This window comes from Mesitornis unicolor, unplaced genomic scaffold, assembly GCF_000695765.1.
Source record: "Mesitornis unicolor isolate BGI_N332 unplaced genomic scaffold, ASM69576v1 scaffold2523, whole genome shotgun sequence".
Lineage (NCBI taxonomy): Eukaryota > Metazoa > Chordata > Aves > Mesitornithiformes > Mesitornithidae > Mesitornis > Mesitornis unicolor.
The window spans coordinates 44,060-60,512 of record NW_010176532.1 but is presented as its reverse complement, the minus strand read 5'-3'; the positions used below and the strand labels follow the sequence as shown (position 1 = coordinate 60,512).

Below are 16,453 nucleotides of genomic sequence, written 5' to 3'. Positions count from 1 at the left end.
TGTGATTACCTGATTAGATACCCTCACCTACAAACCTATTAATCTCAAGCCAAATGGACTGCCATTTACTGTTTTATATCTCCCTTTTCCCTGTCATAAAACAGAAAAGGAGGAGGAAGGAAAGGTTATAAAGACACATGCCTGACTCTAGAGTGAAACCAGTGGCAAGAAAAAAGAAACGCATAGGTTCTTGTGTGCATGAAACACAATCATATGCAAGAGCGATTCAGCCAAATCATTATAGATTGGTTCATCTGCAACATCTTGCCTGAATTCATTGAGTTGTTAATAATTCTTCAGAACACTATTTTACTTCTTGTAATATTACTGGAAGATTTCCAAAGTGCATATACCTATATATATATATATATGGGGAAAAGGATTTTCTAGAATTTTAGTTAAGCAGGTTGAGTGCAGGAATATATTGTATTTATCTATTCCTGCCCACATCATCTGAAGATATATTTAGTTTATATTTTTTAATGAAAAAAAAATAAATTGTTTATATTATTTACACATGAAGAGAAGAACAATAGACAAAACAACTTCTGTTGAAAAGTATTATGTCCCCAAATCCAGCTCTTTATATCTCATACATTAGGGGAATATATATATATATTTTAAAACAGTGCAAATATCAGCCACACAGCATACACAATCAGCCCTTATATTAATGAAGTCTTTTGTCACTCCAGGTTAAAAAAAACCCCAATAAATCTATCAGGGATATGGTAGAATACAAACAAAACCTTGTATCACTGAATACTGTGGTTTCAGTAGTTTGAAACAGATCAGAAAGTTCTGGGGCTTGGTATTGCTGTCAACTTTTAGTACTTGAAAGTGTTCCTGTCTGGGCTATTCTTTCACAGTGATGCAAAGACTAATTGCAGTATACTAAACAATTAACTTTTTTAAGAAAAATTCCCACTACACAATATCTGAGATTTGAAAGATGACAAATGGCATTGGCTCAGTGAAGGAAAAGCATCTCAAAGAAATCATATAGATATATATAAAAAGGTTTCATTATTTTGTACAAGGTAATGCTGAAGTCGAAGGAAACAAAATGCAGACACCACTCTGTTTCAAGCCTTCCAGTGAGGGCTTCTGCTGCTTACAGGGAAGTACACTAAAGCCCTTTAACGTATGTCAAAACTATCTCAGCTTCAAGACAGCTTGTTTAGACTTAGTTACGACTGAGCCTTCATTAGTGCCACAACACTATTATTCACCAAAGGATAAGTATAAATTGAAGTTCTTCTTTGACTTTTTAACAACAAAATACTTGAAGGAGTGAGGTGGTAATGACAAAAGAGGGTCTTACAGATATCAAAAAACTCCTGCAGAACAACAAACTATTACTTTGGTTATGACAAAGGCAGACTGATTAAAAAGTGGAAAAGATGACCATTATCAACAATCTCTTTTGCACAGTGGTATGCACAGGACTGACTGGCGTTAGCTGTTCTAATATGCATGTTCTATTTTTATTAATTGCTGTAGTATTTTATACACTAAACTAGAATTCTGCCATCGGACTAGACATCCTTCCCTTATCCAATCTGCACCAGCAGCCTGAGAAGGAACTTTATTTTTAAGAAAAATATAAGTGTGCAAACCCAAACACAACTGACAACATTTTAATCGGTCAACATTACCAACTCAAGCAATTAAGAAATAAGATGGGATATACATCTACTTTTCATTTCTCTTTCTAGAAACATTCTTAAGGCCCATTTCCCAACACAGCTTATGTAGACTGAGTGTAGAACTTCTTAACATTTAAAAGCAATTTATCTTCTAACAGGCTTCATATTTCCCCATTACAATTGCCACCAACTAATGTGCGGTTGCCATGACCAAGGTATGGTTTGATTTATCCTGTTTCTGCCTGAACGTCTATGACTGATTCTAGAATAGCAGATCAATTGATTTTCATCTGGATCACAGTGCTGATCTTGTCATGCCCAAATTCACAGAACAAAACTGGTACAATACTATTTACTATAGTAACTGATAACTGTGCATGCATACAAATATATTAAAACCAAACACCACTGAGGTAAGACATAAGGGAAACAAAAGTCTGAGTACCACAAGACCGAGTTATATTGACTTCTAAAGCCTATAGCCTTTGGGAAAATACAGCTGGCCCATGCAGTTCCAGCAAATAGTTAGTCTAGAAAAGCTGTCAAAATAAGAACATATACTTGTTTCAAAAAAGTGTAGTTTGAATAGACAGAGTCTGAAGTATGTATTAGTAATAAACCTAATCTGATGACAGTTTTTCTTAAAGTGAAACCAAATAAACACATTGCAAGGGAAGTAAAGCAATACATTATTGGTTCTTTTGGTTTCAGATGTTAGCATCACATTTCCTTCTTCAGGCATATACAAAATGGGGCTGTATTGATATTGATCTCTAAGTTCTGTTGTCAGTCAGACACCACTAAACGTGATACAAATCCCTCCTATAAAATAGAAAATGCACTTTCATCCACATGTTAAGGAGAACTCCCATCCTTGATCTCTGTAATCTGACTTGCTACTGCATGTATGTATAGAGTAAGATGAGCTCACCCATCTTGACACCATAAGCAATCTACAGGCTACTCTGTGGCACAATGTTCAGGTCAAAGGCTATTTTCAAATCTGACCAGTCACCAAATGATCAGTAAGATCTTCATCATCTAGATGAAGAAGCTATTGCTTGTAAACTACCATTCATAGAAAGAGTCTATGGTATCATTAAAAGCAACTCAGAAGAGTACATGCAACTCTGGAAGCTTATCCAGAGAGAAAGTTTCATCAGGAGAGAGAATGACGCTTGTTCTAAGGCACCTGTAAAAGATAACAAGAGAGGGATGGAATGAAAGAAGCCACTAGGGGAAAAGCAAGCTAGAAAATAACAAATGAAGACTGAACAATAAAAATAAAAACAAGGGTAAGAGTTATTCTCGATTACAGTGTACAAAGAAACAAACCACCAGCTAGCATTTTGGATATTTTTCTAAAAAGCCATCAATCCTTCCATGAATGCACACGCATCATCACAATGCCCCTATGTCCTCACAGAACTTTAAATCCAAGGATTATTCATGTACTGCTCACATCTCCTGCCATCCATATACCATATTACTTTCACTCCAGTATGTCTCCAAAAACACGTTGTAATAAATAATACATAAGTAATCATCCCACAGTGTATTTTTTCCTCTCCAGCTAGAGAAAAAGAATAGGGCTATGTGATGAGGCTGTTGTGCACTACTAAATTATTTATGTACCAAAGTTTCAATGGCCTTATCTCACGTGTTACTAGAATGAAAATCATAGCATTCTAAACCTTTCTTCTGTTCTGAATTGGAGCAATAACACTACTGTATTATCTGGCTATATTTCTGGTTGGCCAGATTGCTGTCTACCTGTTCCTTCCTATAGGGAGAGAAGAAACAATTCAATAAACAATAGGTTATGCTTTGGATATATAATGAAGATTAATGCAAGGAACTTGATCTGCAACTAGTACTTTTCCATCTGCAAATAAGAAAGCAGAAGTTGACCGGGAAACAGTTATAAGGGTAAGATAATAATAATTTAAAAAATGTCATAAAAATAGTGTATAACCTAGATCAACTATTAGTCACTTTTCTTTGAAGTTAGCCCTGCTCCTGCAAATATTAAAAGGAAGATATAATACTCCAGACTACTCTTTGCTTAAATGATAAATTAAGTATCCTCTGGATATGCATGAATCCACATGTAAAGAAGAGGGGGCAGGTTGTGAAAACTGAGAGGCTACAAACTGTACATTATGTGTGTTTTGTTGAACTCCTTTAAGAACTGATTCACACAATGTTTCCTGTACTAAATCAAAATTGCTGTGCAAATCAATTAATGAACAGTTAAACATGTTCTGTCTCAGAGGACAAACTGACATTAAGAAGACTCCTGCTTCAAAGGCTGGATACAAGGTATTCAAAATACGTATTTCTTTATAACTGTTGAAGCTGCAAAGGACCTTTGGAGGCCTTCTTGTCTAACAACCCTGCTCAAGCAGGATCACCTACAGCGTATTGTCCAGGACCATGTCTAGATGCCTTCTGAACATCTCCAAGGATGGAGATTCCATCTGTGCACTCCATTATCTGTGAACAGTCTGTCTGCAATGTCAGTCACCCAGCTCACAGAGCAAAATCAAGCAAGATTTGACTGCAGTAATACTGCACATCTCTCAGCAGAAGCAGCTTTCAAACAACGCATTATTTTAGTGGACTGCTCCAGCTAGGTAATAAATTTTGAATTTTTTTAAATTCTGAAGAATTGTTAGATGTTCTGAATTCATTAAAAGGTAAACTATCATATTCATCCATCAGACGTAAACCTTAACAGATTGTTTGGCTAGTAAGTGTTGCTGGGCATGTTACGGGATCTGAAGATACATTTGTACCAAACCAGTTAGTAAATACTGAGGCAGAATCTCTGATGGAAACATGAGTCCTCCCTGTTGGTAGTGGTTTGGGTGTGGAAAACTAAGCGTGAAGGGAAAGCAGAGCTGCTGCCCAAGAGTCAATGCACACTGTTTTCAGAATAATCTGAGAAGTAGTGTTGTTGCAGCAGTTCAACCGTAAATTCCCTGTAACCGCTTGCTGTATTCCCTTATCCTTCATCTGAGTGGAAAGAAAAATGGTGGTACTAGTGGGACATCTTATAACCATGCAGGCACTTTTTGTCCCATAGTCTACACCGAATGACACATGTTCATAAACTGGCCTTGCGGTAAGTTGGCTTCTCTGTAAATATAGTAAATGAAGTGGTTCAATAACTCAGAATTTAAAAATGTCAATAGACTACAAGACTGAAAGAGGTCTTTCACCTACTAGATCGAAGGAAAAACAAATGCATTTAATTCATAGAACCGACTCCATGATATGTATTATCAAAGTTAGTTCTCATTTTCTAACAGCATATATTATCTAAAAACATACACAAATATACAGACTTTAAATAGTGGAACCAATTTGGGTTTCCCTCTTTTGGATTTTCCCTGTGTGCTTTCTTTAATCAGGACCTTAGACCGGTATGTTCCTATTGTACAACAATGATCAGGTAAAAATGACTGCAGTCCCCCTTCCTACGCTTCATAAAATCGTCATGAAAATACTAGCTATTACTAGCTGTTTCTGCATACATACACCATCTAGTGTCTAGTACAGTCCTGTAGAAAAATATATGCAAAGTACAAATCTACGGTCTAATATCATTATCTGAATAATGACACTATCTGAAAATACTTTAAAATAAACTTTCACATTAGCAATGTTTAATTGCTTGTGAAACACACTTTACACTTCACAATGTGTTTATTGTAAAAGTAGTTGTCCACGTACAAAAACTCACTACTAAACACAAACTTTGGCTAAAGACACAATTCTTCACCTTTAAAATGAATGTATCAAATTATTATTTTTTCAAGGCAGATGAAAGCAAAGATTCAGTCAAGGTGACAATTACCATCTGGCTAGCTATGGTAAATATGTGCTCCCAATTACACGCACATGCAATATTATACCATTAGCATTATGGTGTGTGTTAATACGGAAAATCACCATATTTGTATACCACTAGAGGTATTAAAGTTACGTATGTGACTGTCTGCTTTGAAATCTGTTAATGCAGAAGATAAAGATGAATAAATCTGTTAACAGCATCTGTGAGCTAAATTCCCTTTTACTGCCTCTTCATAACGGATGCTACCATTTATGCTACTTTTCTCTTTCCTCCACAACCTTCTCTTCTCTCATCTGGGGACTGACCACTTGTTTGAGTGCTTGCTGGGAGTACAGCTAAGGACAGAATTAAAGTCAGTTCAGACTTGCACTCTCACAAGTACATAACAAGTTATAGATTGCATACAGGATGCAGAATACAGTGCAGCAGGATGAATATAGAACCAACCATGCCTTGAAAACTGCTAAAGGAAGCAGTGTGATATCTGAACACTCCAGAGTACTCCTGTGAATACATTTATAAAGCTGTAAGAAAACCAAGAACAGTGTCCAGTTTAGTTCTTTTTCTGGGATCTAAATCTTGTGAAATTTAATTTTCAAGTTACTGAAATTCAAAGCAATACAATTGCTTACAAACATGTTTGACTAAATATTTTCAGAAAGTTCCTTCAAAACAAACTTGTAAAATTCTAGTCTTTTGACTTCTATGGGACTACTCCACGCTATGAACAAAACCAGACATCAGCAGACTTTTTGTCACCCAATTCAATCGAAGCAGGAGCAGGCACCATACAGAAATTAATGTTCAACTTTAGTAAGACCAATGTTTCACTTAAAAGATGTTATTAAAATACTATTACCTCCAGCAAGGATCTTCTCTTCCATATCATTCATTTGTTTCTTGTACGCTTTTAAAGCAGCTTCTTTAAATGATGGTCGTATTCTTTTTTTCTTTGGGGTTTCAACAAGCACCTCGGGGACATTCTGATTTTCATCTTCCCTTACTTCTATGTCAGCAGCCACATCCCTTTCAACTTCCAATATCTCTCCACTGACCACACTGTCAAACTGAATGTCATATTGTTCCTCTGGTAGTATGGCATATGGGGTTTCATACGAAGGCTGCCCCAGTTCATAGTCCTGGACCTGCTCACTAGTTTCACTACTATTAGTTCTATTTTCTAGTTTAGCAAGGACTTGTTCCATTACTTCTACATAGTCTGTTTCGTTCTCACCAGGTGGTTCAACCAAGTCCTCCTCATACTCTGCTTTGTAGCAATAAGGCTCGGCATAAACATCAGAATCGAGTGTTGTACTCGACTCATTCGCAGTAGACTGAGATAAAGTTCTAAACCTTCCCATGAAAGATGATCCGCTGTCTTCATACCCACTTAAACTTTGTGTGCTTTTATTCCAGACTACTTCTAAAGCTGACTTCGCGCGTTGAAGTGTAGATCCAAATTTAGGAAAGCTGAAAGTCTTATCAGAAAGATCTATGCTTAATCGGCTGTGCCACGACTTAGGGGCTGTTTCTTCCGAGTCATCGCTTGGGAGTTCGCTCTGACTGCGGTACATCATAGGCAATCTGTTTTGATTCTGATAGGAAGAGATAGAATTTGTTTCCTGATATTCATCATATTGACCAGTCCACTGACTTTGTGATTCACTATCAAGGCCTGGACATGATGGAGAAGTACCATCAAGGGTAAAATCATAGCTTTCAGTATCATACTGGAGGTCAGAACTTTGGCACTTCCCAAAATCTGTCTGTTGATCTGAAGGACTGCTCATATCATACACAAAAACCTCCTGTGTGGATGAGTCTAGGCCCAAATCTTCCCCTTGTTTCAACTGATTCCAGTCCTTCCATGGGGAAAGATCATCATGTAAAGAAAGCTGAGAATCACTATAGCGGCTTCTGTCTCCAGATGCACATATTATTCCATTGCTTAATCCACTGTCAGCAGTTTCTGTGTTCTCTACGTCATTTTGCTCTGGATACTCTTGCATATCTTGGACAAAGGTCTGATCCTGGGAACTGCCATACCAGTTCGTAGCATCATCTTGCTTTCGCTGCCAAAGTTCTCGATCAGAGGAAGACAACAGTGAACTGCCATTTGTTCTGCTAAAATACTGATTTTCTGAAAAATCCTCAGAGTAAGACTGACACAATTTTGAGAAATCCGACTCTGAACGGCTAAGTTTCGGCGTTGCAAAGTCATTCTGTAAATGCCACAGAGGAGTCATGTCTGAATAATAGGTCTTTGATTGTTTTTCCAAGTTGTCAAATTCTGGTGACTGGTTGTCATAATTTCCTCTGTTTGAAAAGGTGCTGCTGTCAGCAGTTCTATTAAGGTCTGTCATATCTGGGGACTTGATACTTCCCTTTGTAGTGCTTGTTTTTATTTGAAGTGCAGATTTAGATATCTTTGCATAACTGTTCTTATTTATATCTGATTCCAAGTCTTTATCACTGTCAGGTGACTCCCAGTCATGCATTTTAGTTTTTGTCTCCACAGTTAAAAGTTTCATATCCATGCTCTCATATGTCTGAGAGGAAGGTAGCCCTCTTTCTTTTTTGTCTTTTATGTCATGGGAAAAGATATCTGTAGAAATTCCAATGCCAGTTCCCTTAAGTTTATAAGACTTTTTTAAAATCAGATCTCTCTGCTGTGATGACTCGAAGTAAACAAGAATTGGTCTCGGCTTTGCATTTGGACAGTCTCTTTGCTGCCCCAGTCTTTGGGCAAACTCAATTTTTATAGTGCTTTGTGCCTCCGAGAACCCCATTTTATCTATTAATATTTTGTAAACTGTGCTTTCAGTTGTTTCAAGTCTCTCTTCAGGCACATTTAGAAACCTAAGACTTGCTTTGTTTCCTGGATGCCCTATCTGCTTAATGTAGTCGTGTATGTCCCGCGTTTCTCTTCTAGACTGCACAAATCCAGTTCGCAATTGTTCGATTTCATTTTGTACAACTTCTACACTACTAGAAATTTCATCGATGGATTGTTTCAGAGCATTAACGTGTCCTCTTAATTCAGAAAGTTCTGTTTCAATTTGACTTATTCCCTGAAGCTCTTTAAAGATCATTTCCATAACATCATGGGTCTGACTGATGCAACTCGTTGAGCTAAAGCCAGGTTCAAGAGTATTTGATTTCTGGTGACGGCCAGTTCTGTCTAGAGATTTACTTCTTAAGCCCCATGTTTTCCTCCACGCACTTAGTTCTGAGTCTGATGAGACACATTCTTGACTCTTCTTCCATTTCCTTAGTTTTCGTAAAGCTCCCAGCTTCAGCGTGTGTAAAGTACGCTCTCCGTCAGAACTTCCATCAGATGGTGCAAGGCTGCTCAAGCTTTTTCTGTTGCGTCTCACAGGCATCGTGTGTGATAAGTATTCGTTTTTCTTGCTGTTACTTTTTACTTCACTTAATGACTCAGAATATGAACTATCATTTGAAGACAGATCTTGAACGATATCTTCGTTATTATTGTTTGTTACAAAAACATGCTTCTGCAGTCCATTTGCAATAGCAACTCTGTAACTGAATGTTGGAGAAAGGGAAAATTCCTTGTTACTTTCCTCTTCTTCAGTTGATAAGTTGCGAGCAGATGGACACTTGGCAATCTTTTTAACAGTGCTTTTTAAGGTATTAGAAAATTTTGGATTCTTTGTTTGTCCAATCTGAGTTAAATCTTGTTCCTTTTTGCTCTGACAACTCTCTTTCCTTTTTGTACTGTTTCCCGATTTCTTTGTAAACATTCCTTTGCAAATCTTATATATGTAAGATGAGATCAGGCTCCTTAAGAGGGCAGAAACCATGGAGTGTAATTTATATTGAGCTGTTTCCAGAAAACACAATTTTTGATGCAGCCAAGTATTTGTATGTCCAACGGGTTCATCAGCAAATATTTAATCAACAGAGACTACAGACAGAAACTATTGATGGTCTGGTATAATTCGACAGAAAAAACCCTAAATAATCACACATCTGCTTGTTCAAAACCAAATCCTGGAGTTTTGTATGTCTTGCAAAATCTCACTCTGTTGCACATAGCTTCTTGAAGAGTCTAAAAAGGAGGGAATGACATTATAACGGCTGCCAACCAAACTAATTATTCAATAGAACTGATGTTGTTTTAACTGGGTTACAGTGGAAACACAGAACAATTAAGTATTTATTTCTATTTTCCCCATAATTGAATATAATTTTTCATGACCAATTGAAACTGAAAGCAGTTACAAGCAAATCTTTTTACCATAAAGAAACTATACTTATTTACAGACTTCTTTGTCCAGTTTAATTCTTTAACTGAGATATTTAGTATCAACGTTGTCTGCTTTCTTTCAGAGTAATGACATTTCAATTTAGATCCATATAATATACAGCAGTGGTCAAAAGTCAGGCGAACAAGTTGTTACTAGCCAGTAAAACAGAAAATAACAGAAAATCAAAATGAAAACTGATGGAACATTCTCATCCAGGTTACTGAATTTTACATTTTTCTGGTCACAGGGAAAACAAAACAAACAACAACATCAAACCAACTAAAAAAGCCCCAACCCTACAAAAAACAAGAGGAAAAGGGAGAAACATACGATTGACAAGTCTTAGGACAAAACCGGGTGCCATTACAACAGGAAAGCAATTTGATGTAAAATATGGAGGAGTAACAAAAGATTTCATGAGGTATCTGGAAGCTTCTATTCCATAAAACAAAAGCTTGTACTCCACAGAAATGTAGTCAATGCATTTTAGATAGAAAAATGTACTTTTTTATACAGCATATCAGTCACCTCCCGGTCTCACAGCTGCAGAATAAAATCAAGACTAATAGCTCAGAAAAATCCAACAAAGTCAAAACAGCCATTTCAGTTTCTAAAGCAGCTCAGAATTCTTTGGCACAATAAGAAGTTTATTTAGACACAGAGTATACGAAGGGTTAAAACCTTCTCTGTGGTGACTTAAGGATATGAACTCTCCTCTTTGACTGCAAACTGCATGGCACTATATGAAACATCATGGTCCCCTCACACACTTGAAGACCTGATTTTTTTATTACACAGTGTGTCTTCGTTGACCTTATTATTATACTTACGTTATGGTCAATAATACACACTAACTACTGATTCATACTGCAGCAGGAAAATGCACCATGTTGGACAGAGCCCAAGCAAAGCTGGTAAAAGCCTGGTAGGCTTCTGGAATCCTGGCACAGAAGATGTAAATAGACTTATTTCTTTTCCAGTTACAAGAAAACCCTGGGATACAGCACAAAAGTGAGCAGAACAAGAACAGACGATGTTCTTCATCCTTCCTGAAGTTGCTGCCTGTTATTTGAAAAAAGGTGAAGTATTTGTGAAACATGAATTACGTTTTTAACATACGTGCATCAGCATAGCTCTTGTGACTTCTTTTTCTTCCAGGCTTATATCTGAAGTCAGGGTGTTAAGAATGAAATAAAAGCAAGTAAAGTCTGGAAGCAAAAGAATGCTCAATGAGACTGGATGTGATTTTCAAGGCATGCAAATGCCATCTCTCAGAATATTACAGAGCTCTCACTAGAGCCAAGGCTGTCTTGGTTTCACATATTACTGGTAGAGGAACGAACCATCCTGGGATGCTTTTCAATATCAAAGGCATGTTTCTAGATGTAGAAACACTTGTTAACCATTCAGCTCTTACAGTGAATGTTTGTAACCTTTTCCTGAACAAAACTTAAAGCGTGACTGCCTGCCTCCTCTGCCCACACAACCACAGGTTCTTAGTGTCCTTTTCTACAAACTGCACTCAAATGACCTGAACATTCTTCTAACTGCAAAGATTTCAAACCAACAATGTATAAACAAGCTGGAAGGCTTCTTTATTGGCTTAGGCTACAAAACATCAAGAAATAATGAAGCTATTATTGGAATCTGGAACATTTTCATTCATTTTTAAAAAAATGTTTCATTCTTCTATGTAGAATAATCTTGATTTAATGTCTATTTTATCCAATGCCTAACCTATGCTCTTTATCAGAGATAAAGTATTATAAATAGCTACAAATTCAGTACTCAGTTTAAATAAACTCAGTTTCTGACAACGTCACAGTAAATTAAAAGTTGCACTGTCACAAACACAAACAGATCTGCTAAATGGAGCAGATTTATGTTCTGTCATGCGAGTTCCATGCTATATTGGTCGTGTGATCTGGTCAGCAGTTTACAGCCCACCATTGCTCTGTCATATACTTCTTTTCTAAAGTTGTACATCTACCCATGGAATCCAGTTTGAGTCATTATAGGTTACATCCGTTTCTTACCGTAAAGATACGCATTGGGTCGTTCTTACCATTTCAAATGAGTATAGGTGAAAATTCTAGGAAATAAGGAACAGTCTTTCGAGAAGCACATAGGACTAAGTCAATTATTTGAATGAGCTGCAAGTTGTCATTCAGTGGTTTTCTGGATTTATCCAGGTTTCCCAATGAATCACCATGATCCTAGTTTTTATTTTCACTTTGCCTGTGTATTGACTTAAGTAATTTCCATGATAAAGTTGAACAAAGCTGGGTTAACTCATTCTAAGCACAAAGAATCAAGTTGAAATGCTACAGCAGTAAAATACAGACTTTATGCTAGATGGTTATAGAGCAGGAAACCGAAAAGTGTTATGGACTGTGAGACTAGAAATAAAATAAATTGTTAATGGGTTCCATCAGTACAGAAAGGACACAATGAAAGTTTCTTCAACTTTTTACCCATAGCGAGTCTAAATATAGACTTGTCAATCAACTTGATGGTGAACAAGTGATTGGATTAATTTAAATGTTACTGTTGATACCAAAGCATTGTCAAAATAAAACTTGTCAGTTGGAAACATCAGGTATAGGGGATCTTATTCTGAAGCCTAAAATGAACGTGTCAGGTAGAAGGGGCGCAGAGTGGGCAGGGTTAAGAATGATAGCTTTTCAAATAATACAAGCAGTGTGTTTTAGTTACATGTCTGAACACCAGGTCCTCACAGATTCCCAAATTTCTTTTCATTTTATGAAAACCATCCCTCTATTTTTGTAAAGAAATAAAATTGAATCATCTTAACTAAAATCATTTCACTATTTAAAAAGAATAGCTGGATCACTGCTGACCTTCTGTTTGGATCCCAGTGAATAGCCCTTACAGCAGCCCTCTCCACTCAGTGGTAGCTTTGTGGGTGCAGACTGTCCCATGAAAAAAGCAAGAAACAGGCAGAAGCATAGTCCTGTTTTACTCTATTAATCAACTACAAAAGGCCTGTGTGTATTGGAGGAGAGCAGGGAAGATGAGATTAAAGTGCAGTCCCTGTAAAAAGGTGTTCAGCAGTTCCTGTCACAGCACCAAGGCACTAGAGGAAAACAAAACCAAACCAAAAAGTGTTTTTCTGCAGCAATATCACTCTGCATTACTGCTGAAGTAGTCACTACCACCTATAGGCAGCAACATCTATTTGTGACATGCAAAATGCTTCACAGAAATGAATTGATCACACGTTACAGACAAAATGTAAATAGTCCACTTTGCAGCTGCAGAAACTGAGGCTAAGAGAGGTCCTCTTACTACCAAAAATGTAAGGAATCAATAACAGAATAACCAGAATTCAAATCTACAGATTTATCAAGTATGGTTTTTTTAATAGCCCTAAGATCACCTGGCAGTGAGGATATCCTGACATAACTGTATTTAACACCAGTGTATGTCTGTTGGGCAAAATCTATGCTACCCTTCCTTAGACGAGCATAACTGTGTATACTGTAGATTGCGTCATTAGTTTACTATCACAGTAGCATTATACTTGCAGTCATCTCAGATGACCTAATTTGGAAGAACTACATTTGGAACAATTATCTGCTCCTTTATATTCTTAAATTCTCCTTATATACTTAAATACTGACATTTGTTGTCAGTGTTATTGGCGAGCCTCTCAAGGTAAAGTGATACTTGTCTTAATACTGCGTGTGTTACTGAGATGATCTGTCTGCAGACCCTGGCACAGACAGGGACAACAGCAAGAAAGTAGCTCTGCTTTCTCTTTTGAATAGTTGTCTTTGTTCCAGGAATTCCTCAGGTTTTCACCAGCAGGATTTTGCCTTATCACTCCCTCTAACATTCACATCAGAGCACGGAGTGCTATCAGCACTCTCTCCTTTTGCCTCGAAAGCCATTTCTATTGTCCATCCATATAAATTTGGAAAGTTCACTGCATCTGCTTATTTATCTGGTGATATTTCTCTATGTATACTGTTATTAATGCATCTAACTGCCATTAAACATGTTACCTTTCTGTTTATGGGGAATGCTACCAACACAACTAACCACCAAGCTGCAGTTTCAAACCCCAGCCTAAAAAGACTGCAATGTGCTTATTTTTTAACCCACATGGCCTACTGCTGTCCTGAAGAGCACGGCCATCTGCTCATCAAGTACGGGATGGAATTCAATCTAAATATTTAACTGTCATACTGCAGGACTGGTCATTCATAGCTGTTACTTGACTTATCTGTTCTTTCAATATAAAACTTAATCGAGTTTAAGGATAGACACAAATAACACGTGCTAAAAAGTGACTTTGGCTCGTAGTGATTTAGAAGAACATCTAAATCACAGAAACCATATAGAAAACTTTGTATGTTACTGAATTAAGTCAGTGTTTAAAAGTTTTTTGCAATTAAACTACTTTATAATATATAGAAGCATATTGTCTTCAGGGGAACTTAGAAGCAACTGTAAATTCTCAGCTAGCTAAACCAAGAAATTATTCAGGAGAGAAAAGGTAATCTTCCCTGCTCCCCTACTGCTATGACCACTATAGAAAAAGAGAGGAAAAACCACAGTTTTTCCTCAATGACTGTTAAAGATAGACATGAGTTACACCACACTAGACAATAGTTACACTATTCTCCGCACTTTTATGTGTATTTGCAATACCTGCATTTCTCTAAAAAGTATTGTTACAGCAACAGTGAGGCTAAAGTAGCCAACCAATTATTTATGAACTACGAATAAAATTGTTGAAGGCATTTAGAACATTATTTCTTTAGAAACAAATGTGTAGTATGGTATTTCTATTATAAATATGAAAATGGCATTTGAAGCAATTGTCCTTAAAGGACAATGGCTTTGACTAGAATTAAGAAGAGATTTCCTGAATACAGTAAATTAACACTTAAATGTAATAAGCTATTGAACTGATTCCTAATGTTAAACACACTCCATTTGGAGAGCAGTAGATAGCTTTGGACAGTGTAGCTGAATATATTAACGCACACAAGGTTTAAGGGACTGCAGCTTCAGCATCATTAGGCTAAATGTTTCTAGGTGTTTCCCCAACTTTTAAAATGAAACACAGGGCAAAAATAAGAAAAAAAAGAAAAGAGACTATAGTGTATGAAGAAGGTGGCAATAGTGAACCTGAGAGTTCTTTCCCACCTTTCACAGCTGTATATGTATGCTGTCCTACATACATTAATTTTTAGTCAATACTCTCACTTCAAAAGCTGCTAAGTTTTAGGGATACTTCCACTCAATAGTTCATTCCTGTTTAAATACAGGCTACAAAAGGAATTGAAAACCTCGTGAGGAAAAAGTTACCTACTGACACTATGAGGATAACTGTATTACTGAGTCAGCACCAGGCATATTAAATTCTAAGAGTTAGACTATTACATGCATGCTATTATGTCAGATTACCTCAAATATACAAAAGATTTACTGTATGGAGTACAGAATGATCAGAACCTATGTACTGCCTTTAAAAAACAGAAAGCATCAACACACATCTGAACAAACCTCAGCTCTGTTAATTTTGCCTGTGTTTTTAATTAGGAGTTTCTTTAGAGTATTATACCCTGAGAGCTCAAGTGGTTTAATTTACACTGAAGCATAACACATATGGAGAGGTATATTTACAGCATACTGAGTGTACATTCAGAGTCTCGTGTAATACTAACATTTCCAATGTTTCAGCAACTTTAAACAATCTCTATATTTACTCCATCAGAAAAATATAAAAAAATCTTCTCAATTTTCTTCCAGGTATAGAATTTTAATCCTCTAATTGCACTGGCCTGAGCCTTGGGATGGGCATTTCTCTACCCTGAATCAGATCTCTTCTGGACAGAGACCACCATGGAGCTTGTGACGATGTGTGCGCTACATCACCCTATGTAATACAGACTGTTTTAGAGAGCTGTGATTTTTTTGCCTGTTTGCTTTTTGGGGTGGATTTTTTTTGTTTAAACTACTTACAAAAATTCTCTGTGAAACGTTTAGGTTAAGGGAACAACTTTAAACAGGCAAAATGTTACTTGCAAGCCCTCTGGATTCCATCCTTCCCCCACAGAAAGGGTTTAAATATTTTCTAAAGTGTGGTTACCTAATAAATCCATTAAATTTTTAGAACACAAGAACATAAAGTGGAAAGTTTTTGACAAAGAGGTCTTTCATTTGATGAATGGCAGGAGTCACCTGTGATACCTGCATTTGATAAATGCCACAAACACAAACTACTGCAGCTACTGTTGACAGCAACATACACTAGGATGAGTAGGCTCACACAGAGAGGAACCGTGCTTGCTGAACACCTGAAATGACATTCATCGATAAGGATGGTAGATATTAAAAATAATTCTGAAGTTGCTGCAAAAATTTTATGAGAAAAAACTCTCTGCTTTCTTTGCTTCAGTACTGACAGCTATGGAGTGATACTTTGATTTCCACCCGAAAGTAAGAACCTCTGCTTTAGAGCTACCAGCCTAATTGAATGACACAGGTAAGATGAGAAAAACAAACTCTGTACAAGAACCTTCTTAGGTGCCAAAGAATTTTTATGCTTCAGAGCTTCCATTTTACCGTAATGGTCTCACAAGACAGAATCTACTACACTACTTCATTCTTCCTCGATTCTCACAACACCACAGTTAAAA

The 16,453-nt window shown here is 36.8% G+C and overlaps 1 pseudogene across 1 annotated transcript; it reads right to left on the bottom strand.

The window, feature by feature from the left end:
• Positions 1–6,335: 6,335 nt before the first annotated feature.
• LOC104538524 lies at positions 6,336–9,476 on the bottom strand (annotated as a pseudogene). Its single transcript, XR_728113.1, has one exon. The product of XR_728113.1 is annotated as a protein unc-13 homolog C pseudogene (transcript).
• Positions 9,477–16,453: the final 6,977 nt, after the last annotated feature.